The sequence below is a fragment of the Bactrocera tryoni genome, chromosome 1 (genome assembly GCF_016617805.1).
Source record: "Bactrocera tryoni isolate S06 chromosome 1, CSIRO_BtryS06_freeze2, whole genome shotgun sequence".
NCBI classification, from domain to species: domain Eukaryota; kingdom Metazoa; phylum Arthropoda; class Insecta; order Diptera; family Tephritidae; genus Bactrocera; species Bactrocera tryoni.
Window position 1 is genome coordinate 67,176,476 of NC_052499.1, and position 23,443 is coordinate 67,199,918.

General features: G+C 33.3%; 1 protein-coding gene across 3 annotated transcripts in view; it reads right to left on the bottom strand.

Annotated features, from left to right (window-relative positions):
* The window catches only part of LOC120782483 (autophagy-related protein 16-1), a 243,578-nt gene that overhangs the window by 71,862 nt on the left and 148,273 nt on the right, over positions 1 to 23,443 (bottom strand). The gene's annotated exons all lie outside the window — the stretch shown is intronic.

The window sequence follows — 23,443 nt, forward strand, 5'->3', positions numbered from 1 at the left end:
ATTAAGGAATTTGATGAAAAACATATCGAAAAATCGACTTCAAACATTAATTGTCTTCGAAATTTTTATTACAATAGTATATTATTAAATATCAATTTTAGTGAAGCTAACGTTGAGAACATTCCAAATGAGGATTTGAACAAATATTTCTAATTAAAATTATTACTTTTGACCACGACACGACGCGCCTTAAAGATATATAAAAAAAGTCCTACTGAATAACAACTTATTTGCTAAGAGCAGTCAAATACAAAACAAAACAAGTAAGGAAGGGCTAAGTTCGGGTGTCACCGAACATTTTATACTCTCGCATGATAAAGTGATAATCGAGATTTTAAAAAAAGCCTGGGTGCAGCTTTCTTCTGCCATTTCTTCCGTAAAATTTAGTGTTTCTGACGTTTTTGGTTAGTCGGTTAACGCACTTTTAGTGATTTTCAACATAACCTTTGTATGGGAGGTGGGCGTGGTTATTAACCGATTTCTCCCATTTTTGAACTGTATATGGAAATGCCTGAAGAAAACGACTCTATAGAGTTTGGTTGACATAGCTATAGTAGTTTCCGAGATATGTACAAAAAACTTAGTAGGGGGCGGGACCACGCCCACTTTTCCAAAACAATTACGTCCAAATATGCCCCTCCTTAATGCGATCCTTTGTGCCAAATTTCACTTTAATATCTTTATTTATGGCGTAGTTATGACGCTTTATAGGTTTTCGGTTTTCGCCATTTTGTGGGCGTGGCAGTAGGCCGATTTTGCCCATCTTCGAACTTAACCTTCCTATGGAGCCAAGAAATACGTGTACCATGTTCCATCATGACACCTCAATTTTTACTCAAGTTACAGCTTGCACGGACGGACGGACAGACGGACGGACAGACAGACAGACATCCGGATTTCAACTCTACTCGTCACCCTGATCACTTTGGTATATATAACCCTATATCTGACTCTTTTAGTTTTAGGTTATGTGAACAAAGCTAGAATACTCTCCTTAGCAACTTTGTTGCGAGAGTATAATTAAGTACAAACTAGAAAAAAGTTGTCTTAAGGCCTCTACTTCAGTGTTAAGCTAGTATATATTCGCAAAACTATAAAATTTGGCCTATTAAATTTGGCGTAGATTTATAATTTTTCTTGAAGCCTTGGCTCCGTGTAACTATTTACTATTTCAAAAAATAAAAAGATAATCTTTATGATAGATAGGAATCGCTAAAAGAACTAAGGATGCCAGGTCCGGACTATACGGTGGCTGTATTGGAATCTAGATTAGAATCTCGTAGCTTATGGGGAGTCACTACCGATTTGTGTGACCTGACGTTGTCCTGATGGAACACAATTTCTACCCTATTGTCCAAAAGTGGTAACTTCTGAGCGATTGCTTTCTTCAGACCAGCCAATTGGTGACAGCACAGGTCCGCATGAAGTCTGGTCACAGGAGGCAGCTCATAGTAGATAATCTACCTGTCAATCACACCAAATACACAGCAAATCGTTCTTGGCCGTGTTCTCAGCGAGCTTATATTTATGGTATACACGGTCTTATTTAAGTGGTGCCAAACGGGTTTTCGTCCAATGTTTAGCGAAACAAAAACAGGTAACCCGTTGTTCGGTTACCAAGATTTTCATTATTTTGTCAATATTTTCGATAATACAAAGCGTGTTGTAGATTTGACATAATCTTCAGCGAAACGGAATCAAAGAGGAGTTTTACACATTTTTATTCTGCGGCAGAAAGTGGACACGACTGTGAATACTGCTTGTCTATTTTATTTTGTATTTTTTTAAATGAAAGCTTTTACGCATACATAGTATATTTGATAATCCTTAGATCTAAATTTTTCTGTCTGCTATATGATCAATAGTGTGATGTTCGGATCGATTTCATCATTGAGTTATGGGTAAAAAAGGCTGAAGACTTTAATTTCTGCACAAATACATTATTTATTACTTAAAATATTGAGTGCATATGACTTCTATTTTTATCTTTTTTTGACGTAGACACCTGCCGAGTTACTTTGGGCATACTAATTGCCGGATACATCTTATGCATGTTCCGTCTTGACTTAAGCTTAACTTTTAATTGGTGAGAACGACTCCAGTGGTTACCATCTAGTTCTACAATAGAGAACTTTCGTATGTAGTGTCCTTCTTGATTTGTAAGTTCAAAAATGTTTGATTTAAAGCTGAACATGACAATGTTGACCAAATGGAAAACACAAATCTGCAAAGCTAAGGCATATCCAGTATATTCCAAATGCACATAAGCTCTCCTTCAAAAAATACCAAATCAAAAATACTCAAAGCAAATAGGCGAAAAGCATACAGAGTCGTGTCCACTTTCTCCCTAAAAATATTTGAAATCTTTCGCAATACTCGATGCACACACACACAAGTGCAGGCATGTAAATAATAGGACAATAATTTTACTAGAAAAGAATTCGCTTTCACTCAAACAATAAGCGAACAACATTAAAAAAATAATAATACAAAAAACATTAAATTCAATTGATTCGAAAATAATTTCACTCATCTGCAACAATGGCGAAAAGCAATGATTGGCTTGCCTGCGAGGCTATGCGCTGCCGCTGCGGCTATTTCCAAACTCCATTGCACAAGGAATTGCTGCCGCCTGCAATTGCTGTTTGACACTTGGGGTCAATGTGGCGCGAAATGCATATACAAACATGTTTAAAATAACCCACACACACACACATACACACTCATGCAAACATGCATGGCAGGAGTTAAGTTGTAGCAACAAACAGGCGTGTGTTGCATGCAACACATTGCTAAAATCGTTGCAATTTCGCCACGCTTGTACGTTTATGCCTCACATCATAAATGCCAATGAATTATTGGCAAACAGCACATATATACTTACAACAATAAAAACAAATAGTTTTACTGTGTCGTGTCGTGTGTTTGTTGTCTAGTGCGCTAGGCTAGCGCCAAGGCTAAGAGGCCGGCCATAGCGTAATGCATAAATAGCGGTATGCAGGTTTATGTGTGCAGCTGCAGCAACGATAGCCGCCAGGCAGGAGTAGTGGCGACGACAGGCGACATTGGCGCGCAAACGCCACCCAGTCCAGCCTTTGAACAATGGCGTTTCCCTGCTTGCTTGACTTCGATGACTTTGTTGCTTTGTGGGCTTTTTTTTTGTTTTGCTGCTTTGCTTGGCTATGCAGCCGGCGGTGTTAGACGCCGCTGGCCGTCTAAGCGCATCCACCCACTTCGCTCACTGAGCCAAGCTCAAGCAACAGCTCGCACACATACATGCATATCGAGCCATACTTGCCGCTTCAGTATTTATGCAAATGACCTCAAAAAGGTGGCATTTGTTGGCCGTGTGGCGAGGCATTACTTTCCCATGACGTTTATGGCTAACCGGTAGAGCCGCAGTTGCCTCATTGCCGCTAAGGAACAAAGGCTTTGCTTTCTGCTTGCTTGCACGACGCACGCCTTCTCTTTCTCGTCGCTCCTCTCATTCTCTCTTCACTCTCCCTGCACTCCTCCGCTTGCAGCCACTTAGCGCGGCATTCTTCAGTGTTCCAGCGTGGCTTTTGCAACGAAGTCGTGCCGAATTTCATGGGCAGCGACGATTTTCAGTTACCTTCTTGATATTCCAGTGCACACCCCACACTTTACACGGCATATACTTATGTACACTCTGTTTCTGTTGTCCGCTTGCCTACATGACTTCATGACTTAATTAGAAATGCAATAATGAAAACTGGAAAAATCTAACTCCGCCACCGCCAAGCTACGAGCGACACATGCAAACACAATAACAATAACAAAGCAGGGCAAACAAACATCAATATCAAATGTATGAGCAGCACAGCGTGCCACCAAATAGAGCTGAAGAAATGGTCCAGCGTGCGAGAGCGTTGCTGTGCTATCTTCCGTGGCGGGCATGCCAGGCGGCTACGGTGTCCGTGGCAGCTGCGACGTCGTCGTTTTCTTGCCAATTTTTATTTATTTCCATTTTTATTGCCATCAAGACATAGCTGCTCAGCGCTACACTGTTTTTGTTGTAGTTTTGGTTTTAACTGCTTTGGTATAGGACCACCACACCGTCGCAGGATTTCAATGCCAAATGTGATCCATGACTTGCACGCAAATTTTGTCCCTTGAAGGCATTGCCAGCTGCGGCGGCAGCTTCTGCTCCGTAAATGGCATGCCACACATGCGACAGCAGCAACCGCAGTTGGTAAATGTGGCAAAAAGGCTTGCAGCTCCATAGTCACATGCAAAATTAAGTGGCAATGGCATTAATGTAATTTGCATTGCGAGACGCTCGAACGTGTGAATAATTCGCAAATGATGCGAAATGCAAAAACCAAAAGCCTTTTTTATGGCAAAATAAGGGAAACTGCCATTTTATTTTGTAAATGGTTGCAAAAGGTAAAAATGAAATTTCCTGCTTATAACCAGGGTCACAAAAAAAAAGAAGGCTGGTCGGAAGGTTTTTATACCGGAGACTAGCTTGTGAGCGCAGACGTGAGAGGTGCTCGCATGTAAAATAAAAACAAAAATTTACAGCATATACCTCAACTCGGTTTTTTCTTAAACACATATTATAGCAATTCTTTCTTAATTTTTAAAACTAGAAGGGAAGTGGCAACGCCATAAAATCAAAGTCGTATATTTATAATCATTCGCCATATTTTTGTACCAATTTTACGCTGATTATAAATCATTACACTTTAAAGTTTATAGGTACATATTTGCCAAAAAGTGGCAACCCTTTTTGAAAATATAGTTTTTGAAATAATTTGCGATTTATTACAATTTTGAGCAATCACTTTTTTATTTTTACAAAAACAAAAATTTTAATTAAAAACAGGTGGCAACACTGCAAGCTATTTTCTTTTTAAATTAAGTTTCCGAAGCAATTCACTATTTTTTTTATATTTACAAAAAAGTTGTAACCCGTTTTTCAAAATATAGTTTTTGAAATAATTTGTGATTTATTAAAATTTTGAGCTATAATTTTTCTATTTGTACCAAAACAAAAATGAATAATTAAAAACAGGTGGCAACACTGAAAATTATTTTCGTTTGAAATTAAGCTTCAGAAGCAATTCATTTACAAAACCAAATATAAAAATTAAAAACAGGTGGCAAAACTGCAAATTATTTTCTTTTTAAATTCAGCTTCAGAAGCAGTTCACTGTATTAAAAAAAAAATTGTTTTCAACCCTCTTTCAAATTCTAGTTTAAGAAATATTTTTTTGGTTTAGAATACTCTTGATTAACCAGTTTTCTACATAAAATTTAAAACAGGTGGCAATGCTGCAAATTATTTTATTTTTAAATTAAGCTTCGGAAGCAATTAATCACATTTTTTTCTTTGTTGTTATTTAGAACAAAATTTTAATAAAAAACCAGGTGGCAACGCTAAAAATTATTTTCTTTCTGAATTAGGTATGGGAAACAATGTAACGCATTTTTCGCTTTTATTTATATTACTTTAAAACAGGTGGCAACGTTGCAGCTTCACTTTCTATATATGTATGCATGTCACCGACAACCAAATTGACTCGGGTCTTTACAAACTCTTCTTATATTAACTCTAGCATAACCTTTATATTTCGTTTCTCAAGTGCCAATCGGGTTATACATTGTTAGGATGCTTTCAGATACCTATTCGTTGTAAAATATTATTAGGGTTGTTCATGAAATCGCTATATTTAAATCATAAGATAACAAGCGCTCTTCGTAACACGTCCACAATGTTATTTCACTAAAGAAATTTGTTATACAAAACATTCATTAAAATATTTCCGAACACTTTTCTGATCACCCTAATGCTTAGTAGAAATATTAAGTAAAACTTGAAATAGCTTAAAGCACACCTTAATAGCCGAAATTCCAAGCATTCCAACAGCTTTATTAAGCACAAAAGTCATAAAAAAAAATATACAAAAATGCAGCCGCAGACTAGCAGCAAGTATGTTGGAAGAAACCTGATGAAAATAGCTGAAATAAAAATTAAACGCTCGCGGTCATTAACTGTCTGCAGATTTCGATGCACGAAAAATGAAAATTTGCTGTCTCTGATTTTCTTTATTTTTCAGTTTTGCTACAAAGTTATGTTCTGCTGCTCAATCTGTGGAAAATTCTCATATGCCAACTTCTTCTCTCTCGTCGTTGCCACAATTTCTTTGGGCATTTTTCGCTTTTCGTGCGCGGCCACGATATTTTCACGCTGATATTGCGTGGCAATGGATGCGCTTAACTGTTGCTGACTTTTCTGTTGTTTTACTTTTAGCTGTTACTCATGTTTTCAGCGCCGTTCGTCTTTTACAGTTGTCTAAACGGCGGCAAGAACAGTCGGCGTAGGCTCAGGCATATGCCGAAAAAGGAGCTACTTAAATGAAATGTCTAACAAGTTCTGAAACATCGGCAACGCTACGCCATAAGCGGCAAGTACAACAAAGTGGTTACAACAACAACACTTGTTGAAAGCCGTGAGCAGCCGCAAAGCGTTGCAAACATTGAAGGCGCAACGAAAACGCGTTGACGGCGGTTCAGCCGCGCGGCAGAAGGGTCAGCTAGCAGAAAGGCTTATCGCGAATATTTCTGATTTATGGAAGTTCGGTGGAGTTGTTGGTTGAGAGAGAGAAAAAAATAAATTAGGGATATGTCATAATGGTTTAAAGTAGTAGTTTTTGTTAAAAACCAAATTAATTAAGAGAAAAATCAAAATTTTTAAAAAATATGAAGAATTAATTTGAAATTTTAACCAAAAATAACTTTAAAAAATTATATTTTTTTTTGTTTGAAAAAAATTATTTAAAAAATATTTTATAACTTCAAACAATTCAGTTCAGTTTTTTAAGATTTGGACAAATCTCGCAAAACATATTTAGGGTTTTTTATGAGAAAAAATTTTTAGAAAAATATTGTATTATATTCTTGAAAATCTTCGCCAAATTTTGTCTAAAAATAATTTTAAAAAATATTTATTTTTATATAAAAAAATTATTAGAAAAATATTCAAAAAAATGTTTGAAGATCTTCACCAAATTTTGTATAAAAATTATTTTAAAAATATTTATTTTTTATATGAAAAAATTATTAGAAAAATATTCTAAAATGTTTGAAAATCTTCACCAAATTTTGTCTACAAATAATTTTAAAAAATATTTACTTTTTATATGAAAAAATTATTAGAAAAATATTGTAAAATATTTTGAATATCTTCTCCAAATTTTGTCTAAAATAATTTTAAAAAATATTTTTATTTTATTTGAAAAAATTAATAGGAAAATCTTCTAAAATATTTTTGAAAATCTTTAACAAATTTTGACTGACTTTTAATTTTAAAAAATATTTTATTTTTTTATATGAAAAAAATTATTAGAAAAATTCTCTAATATATTTTTCAAAATCTTCACAAAATTTTGTCTAAAAATAATTTTAAAAATATTTATCTTTTATATGAAAAAAATATTAGAAAAATATTCTAAAATATTTTTGAAAATCTTTAACAAATTTGATATTTGAAAAAATTAATAGGAAAATATTCTAGAATATTTTTGAAAATCTTTAACAAATTTTGACTAAAAGTAATTTTAAAAAATAATTTACTTTTTTATGTGAAAAAAAACTATTAGAAAAATATTCTAAAATATTTTTGAAAATATTCACTAAATTTTAATTAAAAATAATTAAAAAAATAAATTTAATTTAATATATTAAAAAATAAATAAAATTATTACGAAGTCATTGCTTTCCAGCAACAACTCAGTTGAATGTTAACTGGACTTATGCTGTTCTTCCACAAACAAAAAAAAATAATCTAAATATTTTTCCCACTTGAGTTCACTGCTCAAGCAGAAAAGCTTATAGTACTTGCTTAGCGCACCCGCCAAACACAGGAAAACCTAGGTGGGCTCTGTCTTGTCCGCGTGTATGCACATTTGAAATTTATTAGAAAATCGCGTGAGTAATGAACTTGCAAACGATACTGACAACTAAATGCAAAGAGGAAGTCTTAAAGAAAGAAATATATTAGTGAACCTATCAACTTCAATAACTGTGTGTGTGTGTAAGTAAAACTTTTCTAGTTAGATAATTTAAGGCTGCGAACTTCAGTTAGATGCGCGCAGAGGCAGTCCCGGCAGTTGAGGCCACCAACAAAGCCACATCGTCCGGCGACTGACTACGGAATTGGGTCAGTTGCACATGTGAACGCGCCGCCGCTGGGCAACACCGCAAGCGGGAGATGGTAATGTCGGGATTCACACACACACACACACACATATGCACTCAGCGCATATTGACACTGGACATTGATGAAGTGCGCAATTGATTACCGTTTCGCATATGAGGTCGTTGTGCTCGCAGGTGGGGTAGCTAATGCTGTGGCGGCAGGGGAAGTAATCTGTAATGCGCATGCGCAAACTCACATGTGATTCCCAGCAGCTTGGAGGTATACTTGCTTGTACGCGGGTTAAATTTTTGCACTCGCAGTAAATTCCTTTTTTAGTTGTAAATTGATTAATGATTTGAATAAAATGAAATTCAAGGAATTTTTTTTCTGTGTCAAACCGTTATTTTGCCTTGTAGCCTTTTGTTTGAAGTTTATTAATGGTTAATATTATCAATGTGCTGATAGCTGGTATGCAAATGCCAGTGGCATTTATTAAATTTATATACATGCATATGTATAGTACATACTACATATTTTAACATATTTGGAACGTATATACTTTTTCGAATGACTATAAGAGCCTTGTTAGGCATGTTCTGTACACATTTATATATGAGTTATCGAACTGAAATTTTGCACACATCACTTGCTTAGAAGGAAGAAGCTTACTTGTACAAAAGCCGATTTCGAACCACTATAGCATATACATAGCTGCTATACCAACAGACCGCTGAAACGTCAATCCTTGTAAGAAAAACTTTTTTATTTTACAAAATTTATTCACGAAATTTGGCAAGAATTATTCTTCAATGCAACAGTACAATCTCCGAAGAAATCGTTTAGATCAGACTACTATAGCATATAGCTGTCGTACGAACTAATCGCTCAAAATTCAATCCTTGTAAGAAAAACTTTTTTATTTTACAAAATTTATTCACGAAATTTGGCAAGAATTATTCTTCAATGCAACAGTACAATCTCCGAAGAAATCGTTTAGATCAGACTACTATAGCATATAGCTGTCATACAAACCGATCGCTCAAAATCCAATACTTGTATAGAAAACTTTTTTATTTGACAAAGTATTTTCACGAAATTTGGCAAGCATTATTCTTTAAGGCAACAGTAAAATCTCCGAAAAAAATAATGGGATCGGAATAGTATAGCATATAACTGTCATATAAACTGATCGCTCAAAATCCAAAACTTGCAACACTACTTCACTGCCCGCTGTAAAGTAACCACCTCTCTGGTAACCGTACAGTAACTAATAACTACTACTACCTGTGTTATTGTTGTTGTTGTTTGTTTTGCTAAATAGTACAATTATTATTGCAAACAAAGCTGTGGTGGCCTCGAAAAGAAAGCACATTTCTAGCATAGCTCAGCGCTTTCTAGCAGCAGAGGCCACAGTACTTTTCCATCGCAAAGCGGGAAATTCTCTTCTAAACTAATATTTAATACATAAACGCTAACTACAAATACAGAGACAACTATATACATATACGTTTGTGTTCATACATATGAGTGACAACTCACTGCCTCTACCATTTAATATGCCATATTTTGTCCGACAAGTAATGACGGCATTGCATTGTTTATGTTTCTTCTCTATTTGATTTCTGCTGCCACAACAATCACATACATATGAAGCTTTTCTTCTAAGCTTCTCTGCAACGCTAAAGAATTGTATTGCGTTTAGGTCATCAGTTGCCCTCCGCTTGCGCACTCATTCTCTTCGCGCCGCTCCTTCGCTGCGCAACCCAACAGCCGTTGCCAGTGCAACATTTAATTCGTTTACAGTTGGAAAAACGCCGTGAGAATAAATAGCGGCGCTTCGGCATTTGCTTTGCTTCATTCTTATCGTAGCGCCACCAGCGTGTTGCAAGAAGCGCGTTGAAAGCGGAATAATGAAAAGAAAAACTATGCCAAAAGTTCTGCGCCGTAGATTTTTATCTGCAAAGACGCTGTGTGGAGATGGCGTTGCCTGATGGCTGCCATTTTTATTAGATTTTATTTGTAGATATTTTTTTAATTATTATTTTTTGTAATTATTTTCACACTCGGTTGGTTATCGCTTGCCTGCTTTTGCTTGATTTTTAAAATTTTGGTCAGTAGGTGGGTTCACATAGTTATCAGCACCTTTGTCCGTTGTGTGGCGCTGCTGCTCGCGTGTTGAAAAGAATTCCAGCTTTTGTAACAATGACACGCATAGCTGCATAGATTATGCTGAGCTTATTCATTTCATTAAAGAATTGTCTTAGTAAGTTTTTGGCGCATGCGTGACAACATTGTAATCAGCGTTCTTAGGTGACGACAGCGGGTGTGGAGCAAATAATACAAAGCATATTGATCTGAAATTTCACACACGTACCTTCCTCACTAAGAAGCACCACATTTGTCGGAATCAGCAATATTGAAACACTATGAACTATAGCTGCCATACAAACTGGCCGATCAAAATAAAGTTTTTGAATGCAAAACTTTTTTATTTGATGAGATATTTTCACGAAATTTTGCACTAATAATTACTCAAAAAAACTCTACAATAACCAAATAAATTATTTAAATCGGGCAATTATAGCTTATAGCTGCCATACAAATTGACCGATCGCAATAATGTTATTGTATGGAAAACTTTTTTTACTTCACGAGATATTTGCACGAAATTTCACATGGACTGTTTTCTAAGGCAACGGTATAATATCTGGAGAAATAATTCAGATCGGACTACTATAGCATATACCTGTCATATAAACTGACCGATCAAAAAAATTTTCGTGTATGAAAATCTTTTTTATTTAAATAGATATCTTCATGAAATGTGGAAGGGATCATTTTCTAAGTCAACGGTACAGTCTCTGAACAAATCATTCTGATCGGACCACTATAGCATATACATAGTTGTCATACAAACTCAACGATCAAAATGAAGTTCTTGTATGGAAAATTTCTTTATTTGACCAAATATCTGCACGGTATGTAGTACACATTACTTTTGAAGGCAGCGCTACAATCTTCGAACAAATTATTCAGATCGGACCACTAAAGCATATAGCTGCCGTACAAACTAATCGACCAAAATCAACATAAAGATCTACTTGTACTTATAACCTTTTTACCATCAAAAATGCAGCTGTAAGGGGTATTAAAGTTTCTGTGCAGCCAAAAACGTATTTTCTGTTTTTGTTTTTATCTTTTTGACACCACAGTAAGTTCGCATGCCACTTCGTTGAAAAGATCCTTCACTAAGCAGACTAAGCGTCCGCAAACAAACCATAAGCTCTTGCTATACAACTTTTCAAGGTCTCCATTTGGTTTTAGCCATCAGTTGACATAGTTTACGACACTTGCCGTATCTGTCACATTAAGTAGCTTGAAATGCGCCACTATCTCGTTACGGTAACTGATTTGCTCGTTGTTACTTTAAAAAGCTTTTCATGGAAGGGCAAAATTCAAATAACCGGACGGCAAAGCCTTTTGTGGCCGAGTGATTGAAAAAGCAGACCCTTCATAGCGAATTGGCCAACAATAGTGGACAGAACTTATCACCAATGACCGCTAAGTGTTCTATACAGCTGACGAGTGGCATATCAAATCAAAGCTGATGCAGTTGGACGCCATAAAGAAGCGGACAACTACTTCTTGTGGGTCTTTAAATGTGCCTGAGTGGCTCTAGAAGGCACAAAGGTAGCTGATTTTTGAGTTTTTAGTCATGCCATGGTGATGCAGCGTAGTTGGTGGCATGCCACATGCAAAGTTCGAATTTCTATAAAATTAAGTGATTTACATAACAGACACATGCAACAACAAATTGTATTAGAAGCGCTCAGAATCTATAAATAATCGACTAATAATAGCACAAAGTGGCGCAATTATTCAAAAGTGTGGGGCAAGTGCCGCATCCTGCCGTCATTGTGGTAGCATTCCAGCCTTCCAAGGGTAGCAGTGAATGAGTGATGGCTGCACTTAATTAGACTTATGAAATATGCGTAGGCATGAGGGCTCTATGATGGCGCAAAGCAAGTGCCACACGCGTGCTTAACACACACATGCTTGCAATGGTTTACTCACACACACACACATATATATATAAAAATTTTGCGCTCATATAACACTTAAATACTAGTTTTGAGCATTATGAGCAGTTTGCATTACAAATGCTTTCTAATCCGTTGAGTGACTGTGTTGCATGTGTTGTTGCAGCGGCTGGTGGACAGAGTCATTCACATGCGACGGTGTCTGAGGGCACCCAGCGAACTGTCATACGGTTAGTTGGTCTGAGTTGCAGCACAAACGCAAATATATACATACATACATATGAGCTTGTTTACATTGCTGCAGCCAAGTGCAAAAGCGTGCAACTGCCAGCGGAATGCTGTGGCAGGCTGAAGTGCTGTCTGCCGCTTTTATAAGCGTAATTTTTCCAATGCATTAATGTCATTCTTTTTGTTCCCAGCTCATTCTCAGACATAATTTTGCACAGACACGCACACACACACACACATACAAACGCACGTGTGCGTACATGTGTTCGCTTAAGTACCCAGAGCTCGTTGCAGAGCATTGTGTAGGCCACTTTTTAGTGGCAATCATTTACTTTGTCTTGATATTATCTCGCTTTTTTCACCATCTACTATTTTGGTTGCTTACATGCAACACCAGGTTGCATGCATTTTTTATTAACATTTTATTTTTGATTTTTTCTTTGTTTTTTTTTTGTATTTTTTCCGCCACTTTAATTCATGTGTGGATTAAGCGCGAACTTTTTTTCGCGTCGCAGCATAAATCGTTGCCACTCCACCGTGTTGCCACAATGTATACGAGCATATGCTGCAATCATGCCGTATGTGGCAGTTAGGATGAGTAACGCCAACTTGCCTGGCTGACTTGCGACTTGATAATGACAGTGAAAAAATGAAGACGTTATGAATGAATGCACCGAAGGTTCTGGCGAGAGCAGGCACTGCAGCGGCGTACTTATGGGTGCTTATGTGTGTACTTAATAAACATATATGCGGAATGTTGTTTATGGCATGGTGATCCGTTAGTTGCGGCGGCTTAGTCATATCAACCCGCGATATGAATACGGACAACGTGTTTAAGTGTACAAATCAAATATGCATAAAAGTACAGTTGTGCGGCGTAAAAGTGAACTATGTTAGTAAAAAAACATTAAAAAACAGTCCAAAAAAAATTTAAAAAATATGAGTATTACAGTGCTGCTGTTCAATTCTGCGTTATTTTGCAAGCGAAAAACTTATTGCTGTCAGTCAGATCAGCGCTTTTGTCGTTAACTAGAAATTTATAAAAAGCTGGTTATGTGGTTTTGTAGCACCAAAGTCTTTAGAAATTCGAATAAAAACAAAAAAAAACGCAAAGCTGGTTGCACTGAAGCTATTATACCATTTACGGCTGCATTTTTATGCCACAAAAATGTATAAAAAGATCTTTAACTTGATTTTGATAGGTCAGTTTATATGGCAGATATAAGCTATAGTGGTTCGATTCGAACAATTTCTTTGGAGATTGTAGCCTTGCTCGGGAAAGTAATCCACGCTGAATTTCGTGAAGATATCTTTCCAACTAAAACAGTTTTGCTTACAAAGGCTTCACCTTAATGGGTCAGTTTATATGGCAGCTATATGCTACAGTGGCCCGATCTAGAAAATTTTTTCAGAGGTTGTAGGACTCACTTAGAGAATAATCCATGCCGAATTTCGTGAAGATATATTTTCAAATACAAAAGTTTTCCACACAAGAACTTTATTTAGATCGGTTAGTTTGTATGGGAGCTAGATATGTATATACAAGAGTGGCTCGATGTCGGTGGTTTTACCAAATGAGTAGTTTCTTGGAGAGAAAAGCACGTCATATTTTGCAATTCTGAGTCACGCATTCAATTTAGTTCACTTTCGATCCAATTTACGATAAATGCTTTACAGGCAGTATGCGTGAGCACCCAAAGAGGCTAGAAACCGTTGTTTGCAAACTTTTTAGTATGTACTTTTTTGAAATTTTCATAGAAAATATTTGTGGTATGATTTTTTAATATATTTTGAAACTTTTATCGAAAATATTTGTGGTATGATTTTTCAAAATTTTTTTTTGAAAAGTTTTCGAAACTATTTCTAGTAGGTTTTTTTAATACTTTTATGATATTATTATCGAAAATACTTGTAAAATACTTTTTTGAAACTTTTATCGAAAATATTTGTAGTATGCTTTTTTAATAATTTTTTGAAATTTTTATCGGAAATACTTGTAAAATAATATTTGTAATATTTATCGAAAATATTTGTAGTACGCTTTTTAATACTTTTCTGATATTAGTATCGAAAATACTTGTAAAATACTTTTTTAAAAATTTTTTGAAACTTTTATCGAAAATATTTGTAGTATGCTTATATTAATACTTTTTTTGCTTTTGTAATATTTTTTTGAAAATTTTATCTATAAAATATTTGTTTTATACTACTCCTATGTAGCAATAAATTTTGAAAAAATTATAATTTTTTATTTTTTTCATATTTTAAAAATTTTCAAAAACATTTTTTTTTAAATTTCTTTTCTAAAAAATATTTTTTTGTTACGGAATACGATATATTTAACTTAACTCTTGGTTTTACGATATATTCTTACATACATATGCATTTTACTCGAAATATCTGAAATTTTGGTTTTATCTCTTCCTAGCTGCTGTTCTTAGACTATAGCAATACTCTAGTTTGTGTTATTAACATTCATCTAAGCATATTTTATAAGCATTTAGTTTATGAGCAATAAAACACAATCAAATAAAAAATATTATTAACACTCCTAAATGATCTAATAGTCAATAAATATTATGTAAAGCACGAATGTATAACTGCTAACAGCAGTTAGTTAATGCCTTTATGCTAATATAATGTTTAATGTTGCTAAGCACATTTTCCGCTCGCCGGCAATAATAGTAACCAAAGTCAATAAAGCAACACGCGAAAATGCGGTAATCGGGGAGAGCGCATTCAAGCCGCCACGTTCATTGAACCGCCTTAATAAAAATGTTACACAAAGAGATTACAAAACACGATCGAAGCAAGCAAAAATAACAAGAAAAAGCTCAACTCAATTGAATATTCTAGGCCAATCGTCAATGTGTTGGCATTAACTGTAAATTGGTGCGCAATTGAAATGCTAATTTGAAATCACCACCAGCTTTTTATGCTTGCTGTTTACGCCTTCTTTAATATCAGGTGATTAGCTGTTACCTGCACTGTTGTTGTTATTGTATGCTCACGCATGCTGAAAGGTTCTCTGTTATCGCTGTCATTCAAGTGCCATCTTCGCAGGCGAATCAAAGCCGCAGCGATAAAAGCATTTATTTTTAGCTCGCCACAAACATCACAACAACATTATATGAGCATTTGTGTGTATTTGTTGGGTGTGACACTCTTGCCACAGTGGCAGCGACACACAGTTGTCAACTGAGCGCTCTCAGGCGCACCAGCTGCGAAAATGCGCTTTTGGTTCTTGTAGTTTTTGTGTGCGCGTGCATGCGGCCCACTCGCTGCTGCTTAGCAGGGCTTGCTAACTTGCTACTTACCACTTGCCATTTGTGGCACTATCAGCTGTCACTTAGGTGTGCAGCATGCAAGAAGCGCCAAATGGTTTTTCGAAATGTTAAGCGCTTGGCTGATTAGCAGTGTCGCCTTGATGGTCAGGAGAATTTTATTGTTGCTGTTTTTTTTGCTGTTGCTAAATGTCATTGGAGTGCTTGGCATTTCGTGGAATTAACTTGAATTTCTATAAATAAAGTGATATTTTTATAAATAAAGGCGAAAACAGGTTTGAGAGCGCCGCATACAGTGTGTCATTTTGATAATATTTAAGTGAAATTTAATTGAATTTATTTTCAAACAGGAAGCATAAAAATAACTATAAAAGCAAACAAAAAAGTAAATAAATTGACAACATCAAAAAAAAAATAATAATAATTAGAATTATAATTAAAAATAATAAACATCAAAAATGTTTAAAATTAAATTTAAAAAAAAAGGAACTACAACAAATTAACCATAAAAAAAAAAATTAAACAAATTAATAATATCAAATATAATTATAATTAAAAAAATAAAAAAAAATTATTAAAGTTGAAAAATTTAAAAAATAATTAAAATTGAAAATTAAAAAACAGTTGAAAAATTAATTTTTTGTTAAATATCAAACAAAATTAATTTTTCATATTTAATTATTTTTTTTAATTTTTAAATTATTATTTTTTAATTTAGAATAAATTTTAAATGAAATTTACTAAAAAAAAGTAGATGAAAGTAAAAAAATACAACAAAAAATGTATAAAAAATAAAAATTAAAGGAAAAATTAAAAAAAATAATACTAATCATTTAATAACAATTAAGTACTCTGAAATTAATATTTAATAAATGTGAAAGTAAAAATAAAAACAAAAATGCAAAAGTAAAATTTTATAATAAATAATTTTAAATTAATTTAATTTTTCTAATTCTTAATTATTTTTTTTAATTTTTTTATTTTCATTTATTCTATCGTTTGATAAGAAAATTAATTAATATATTATATGAAAAAAAAAAAAATTAAAAAAATTTAATGTAATAAAATTTAAAAAAAAATTCAAGAAAAATTAAAAAAAAGATTTGTTAATATTAAAAAAAAATAAGAAAAAATAGTAATAATTTAAAAAATCGTTTGTAACTATACAAGATTTAACAAAAGCGCTTAAAAAATCCTCCACGCTTAGTGTGATTAACCCCGTTTTTAACACAAACCTTCCTCTGCTCTTGACAGCCAAGCTTTCGCCATTAATTCGCCACATCTCTCTGGCTTTCTACTTTCTTACTAATTCTTAAATACCCAAACATATATCACTTATATATTCGCACTAAATGCAAAAACATGCAACGCGACATATGTCCCTCTCGGTGTAAATAAATGCTAATTCAATTCTAATTAAACCAGTTTATCTGTATGCTTGTATCATTGCAGTTGCGGAGCCCAGCAGTAAAAACTTTCTCCACGCGATTCTTCACACGTTACGCATTTAAGAATTGACAGTAGCAAAGTTGCGAGACTACGAAGATAATAAAAATACTCGACGGGAAAGTAAAAAATTGACAGTGAACTCGCAAGTGTGACAAGTACGCAGTCAGCTGAGGATTACAGGTGTTGGCGCGGAAGTGAGAATTTGTTTTGTTCGAAAGTTAACAAAGGTAAGTCAAGTTAATGGCATTTTGTATTTGACTAGGGAAAATGTGACTTTGTTCTGAGTATGTACGAGAGATACACATTCAAGTCAAATGGGAGGATGGAATTTGGAAAACAACTTAATTGAGTGCTTGGAACGGAAGCGCAGAAGTAATCATATTTAATTTATGATGGAAATCATTTCGACAGATTTGGGTGTAGATCACTCAATTTTGTTGATATATTTAACATATTATCTGGTAAAAATGGTTTAAAGTCGAACAACAGATTTTTGATGAATGTATATTGTAGTAACAGGGTTGAAAGGAGCCTTTAACTGAAGGTCAAAATATAGAAACATAGTCGAGATTAAACTCATATATAGGAATGCAGCTGCAATGAACTTAATTTGAACTTATTTAAACGAAATCGAACTTAATTACGCATCTTCAAATAAAGTAAACTCTAATGGGGTAACAGAGTTCAAAAAGAGTTTACTCAATCCACTCTCAGTGCAGAAAATCGAACATCAGAGAAAACATTTTTTCTTTGAATTCGATAAGAACTAAAGAAACTTATTGAATGCAATTTAATGAAATTTAGTCAATTTAAACTAATTTTATGATTATAAAAAATAGATAAGTTATATAAAAGTAATAAGCTAATTTAGTTAATTGAATACAATTAAAATAAATTTAGTCAATTTGATCTTATTTCTTGACTATAAAAATTTATAAGTTGATTTAGTTAATTGTATGCAGTCTAACTAAGTTGAATTGATTTCAAATAATTTTATGACTATAAAGAACAAGTTGATTTATAAAATTAAAAGCAATTTTATTAAATTGAGTCAATTTGAATTAATTTTGTGACTAAAAAAAATAATTAGTTCATTAAGATAAAAAAATATGTTTTAATAAGATGTAATAACACTGCTAAGACGATAACGGGAACTTATAAAAACATTTAATTTATATTCATTAAACTTAATTCAATTTAACTTAATTGAGTTCATTTAAGCCAAAAAGAGACAACAATAAATTAACAAAATTGATTTCAAACGAAATAAATCGAAATGAATTGATTGTAGCCACATTTTACAACAAGCAAATAATTTTAATTAAATTGAGCTTAATTAAATTAAATTGAAATTAATTACATTTTTCAATGGATTTTGTAATATCTGAGGACAGAATTAATTCAATTATTTTATACAAATATTTTGGAAGAATTTTTCCTTCAAATTATATTTAATTCATAACAACTCAATTGCTGTTTTAACTGTTGTTAATTGAGTCAATTAGCAAGTAGTGGAGTATAACAGGATATATTGTTAATTGACTAAGTAAGAGACCAGTTTGAGAAGCTTTTAAAATTAATGACACTTAATTGAGTTTAATTAATGTGTACTAAGAGGAAGATGGCTCAAAGGAATCAATTAGCTTAAAAATAATATGAAGAAAAAAAATATTAAGAAAAAAATATTTTTACCAAAAAAGCTTTGGTGTTAAAAGTTATTGTATGGAGAACGATACACAGAACAACAGAAAAAACTTAGAGAATATGTGATTGAGCCAAAGTGAACTGAGCGGAGTTTGGGAAATCAATTTAAAGGTGTAACCCATCGAAATATAAAAAAAACGATTTTTTTGTTAATTTCGCACTAGACATGTTCCTTACTTGAGCTGGGTGGAATATTAAATCAATACAAATTTCTAATAAAACATTTTAATAAATAATATTATTAATAGAATAAGAAAAGGTTACATATATTAAACATCTTTCTATAAAACACATATTAATGCAAAAGTGCCTCCACAGCCCTAGGTGTACTAAATAATTCTAGATATATTAAAGAAAGCTTAACTTAATTGTACCAAAATGTAAAAAAATCAAAGAAAAAATTACTTTCAATCATCACGAACGGAAGAAGAATCAAAAACGCGACCACCAACAAACAAAATTATAACTAAAAAGCGAGTAAACGATTAAGTTTACATTTCTAGTTCAAAAAGCCAACTAAAGATCAACATCACAGGCCTTCCCATAAAATAATTATCATATCTCATAAACAACTTGGGCAAGAAAATTGATTTAAATTACAATAGTGCCATTAACTCAATAAATATTGTTGCTTTTCAACACAAACACTCGCTTACATAAGCCCCTGCTCTTTCACCACTCAATTCGACAATAAAAGTGCTTCTAAATTGATTTGTATGCCTTCCAAAAAGCACAAATCGACAATAAGCCACATAAAATTGTATACAAGGTGAGCTCAGCAGAGAACCAGAATTTGGCGCAATCAAGTCCAGTGCCATTTGTTATGCTTAGCGGTGCACGTTACACACAGTCGGGTCATTATAGAACACAATCATGACTGCAATAATGTGTGAAATACTCGAATGCTTGGCATACGAGATACGAATTTCGAACGCAAAGCGAAGCTGAGATATTTCTTCCAAGCACTTAACAAACGAATGTGAGATTTTCATTAACAGTTTGACTGAAAAAGTTACACATTTCGAAACAAAAAAGTGCACAAACACACACGCACTCAGGCAGGCAGCTATGTGTGAATTATGCATGGCAATAATGTTGGCTCCACACCCAATTCTCGCGCACCGACTCAGCCTTTGCGTGTGTATAAGCAAGCATGCGTGTTCTCGTGTGTTTGTTGCTGGGTATATCCGGTATGTTGCGAGTGGCCGCGCATAGCTGTTAAATATTTCGTGTGTCCGAGAACGTTTTCATATTCATTGATTAGTGTTGTTAGAGCGGTATGCGGTCGAACGTGCAACGTGTGTGTCTCATCAGCAATCAAGTGATGCAACAAAAACGATTTATTACCAATTTGTTATTGTATTTTGATTGCGTTTTTATTGTTGTGCGTTTATATATCACTAGTGTGTTTTTGTTGCCTTTTGCGCGCTTCAGTGGTTCGCTGCCATTATTACTATTTAATAGTGCGCACGTGAGACAAAAGACTTAAGCGACGAACTCGCTGCCGACCATATGCAAAGCGCTGGCTGCAGTACGCTCCTTTCTTCCACAACCGTGCTTGACTATTTGTTTTTGTGCAATGACATGTGCGTGCGTGAACTTGCCGCAACCGCTGGCAAGGTGCATAATTATTACGTGAATGAGAAGGAGTTCAAACGACGGAATTGTTGTTGGTGGCAATATTCGTTTACGCACTGCTGCAAGACGTGCGGGCGATATGCTGACGAGCATATTATCAAATCAACATTAATGAGCGGTAATTAGAGTTCATTATATGCCAATAAAACATGTGTTTATGTGAACGTATTTAGTGGCAGACAGTCGGGGGCAGTTATGAAGTGAACGAAACTGTGCGGATGATAAGGGGAAAAGTCAGTATAGTTACACTTTAAGTATAAAAAACATAAAATAGCAGGGCCGACGGTGTGGCGAAGCGATATTATAAGAAAATTTCAGAAAATTATATTACGATACAAAATATATCTAATAATATTTTTCTTAGCAAAAATGTTGAGAAATCATTAAAGTTTGAAGGTAGGCCTTGCAGCATGTCTGAAAGGCTATTTTGAGCAGCAAAAAAGTTTTCTTTCGAATGGTAGTTGACACTCAAGTTAAGAAAGAAAAAAAAATTAGTCAAAAAATGTTTAATATTTTTTTTTTATTAAAATTTGTCATATTATGCTATTTTATTATTCCACTCTACTGTAATATATTTTTTTATGTCCATTTGCATATATTTTTAAAAATGCAAAAACTTTTATTTCGAACGGTAAGGTCGAACGGTTTAAGAAAAAGTAAAAAAAAAATAATATTTGCAAAATTAATCAAAAAATTAAAAAAAAAAATTAATATTAATTTAAAATATTTAAAGCTTTATATTTTTTTAATTTAATTAGATTAATATTTTTTTTAAATTTGTTTAATATGCTATTTTACTACTTCAACCTTCTGTTATATGTAATTTTTTGCCAATTTAAAGAAACAATAAAAAAAAAATATTTGGAAAAATTAGTCAAAAACTTAAAGAAAAAAAATAATTTTTTCAAACTTGTTGTATTGTGCTTGTTCATTCCTCCAACTCTCTTTCATTAATTTTTTATGACATATTATTGAATTTTTTAACATAAATTAACGACTCACGCGAATTTTGATATTTTTTAATAAATAAATAATTTACTTTTTTATCTAAAATTTAACCAAAACAAAAATCGAATTATTTATAACCAATATTATTTCTTTTACTAATTCATAGCCGCATTTTTCAATTACTAAACATTGCCAACACCCAGCAGACCACACTCATACACTTACAATATTTCTCCGACTACTTAACAGCAATGATCTAATTTTTTTGATCAAGAATACGTACAAACAAGCACAAAATGTACATACATACATATATCTAACATTCACTTAAATTGTTTACAAAACCACACCAAAAAGAAAAAATTAATCAGCTTAGGCAAATGAGCAACAAAGTAGAAAATTTAAAAAAAAATTCTCTTCGGAACTCGCAAACACACATATAAAGGTGATTATATACACCGTTACACACCTACATACCTCATGGTAAACAACTGCAACAAGTCAAAACAACTTTGGCGCTTAAGTTCACAACCGACAGCTAACTCGTTTACTGTCGCTACAACCGTTAGTCACATGACTATTTACGCTTTCATGTCGCAATATAAACGCACAAGTGAATTTCGCGGCTGTTGGGGCGTATGTGGTCCGGTTCGAGGATATGCGCCAATATACTTAAGTTTGGCATTAGTGCTAAGGCTAAAGTAGACATTTGCGCGCACCTAGACATATTTTATATATTGATGCATGTTTACAGTAATGCAGAAAAAATGTATTTATTAACATATGTAAGGAAAAAATATGAATACATAAAATTGTTGGTTTATGTGCAGCCACTTTTCTTGCTTGCTTGAGCAGCGCTTGTTAACATGTCTCTGTTTAGATTATATTTGTTTACATTTAGCGGAGGTGAAAAAAGTTGAAAAAAAAAAATTTTTTTGTGATATTTGCTTGCGAAAAAGACATTTACATAGGAATTTGTGTTTAAACAGCAAATTTTGTTGAAGACAAGTCTGAATACTGAAATCAAAAAGAAAATAATTTTTGATGTTTGAGATTTAGAAACGAGTTTATTTGAACCTATGCTTATTTAAAGAGGAGTTCATATAAATAAGAGTTTAGTTAAACACGAGTTTATTTCAAAAAATAGTTTATTTTAACAATAGTTTAGTTAAACACGATTTTCTCCGACACGAGTTTAGTTAAACACTATTTTTTTTTAAACGAGTTTGCTTAAACACGAGTTTAACGTAACGTAAATTTATATAAACGACAAGTTGATTTCAACAGGTGGTTTTTAACACAAATACTTTATTTAAACATGAGTTTAGGGAAGCACGAGTATATCTAAACACTAGTCTTTTTAAACACGAGTTTATCTAAATAAAAAAAATAGTTTATTTTTTTAAGAGTTTTGTTAAACTCCATATTTTAGTTGATTTAAAAAGAAATTTTTTTAAAACACGAGCTCACTTAAAGACGAATTTATTTAATAAACTCTACATTATACACTAAAATTTAAACACAAGTTTATTAAAAGATGAGTTTAAATAAAAACGGGTTTATGTAAATCGATGTATTTATGTATTTTAGGAAAACACTATTTTATTGAAACACGAGTTTCATAAAGCATAAGTTTTTTGAAGCAAGACTTTATTTAGATATGAGTTTATGGAAGCACGAGTTTATGGCAACACGAGTTTATCTAAACACGAGTTTATCTAAGCACGATTTTCTAAATCTAGTCTATTACTTATTATATATATTTAAACACGAGTTTGTTTTAAACTTGAAACGTTTATCCTTACTTAAATAAAGCTGAAAATATGGGGAATCTGATGGTATTAAAAATATGACGGAGTATACCAAAGACAAAGTGGCAGGAATAAACAAGCTACTTTAGAAAAGCAGAAAATCAGTAAAAGAAACTTTTTTCAAAGAACTGGAGGCCTTCTAATGGCTCCCGGACTTCTCATTACGTCTGCTCTGGA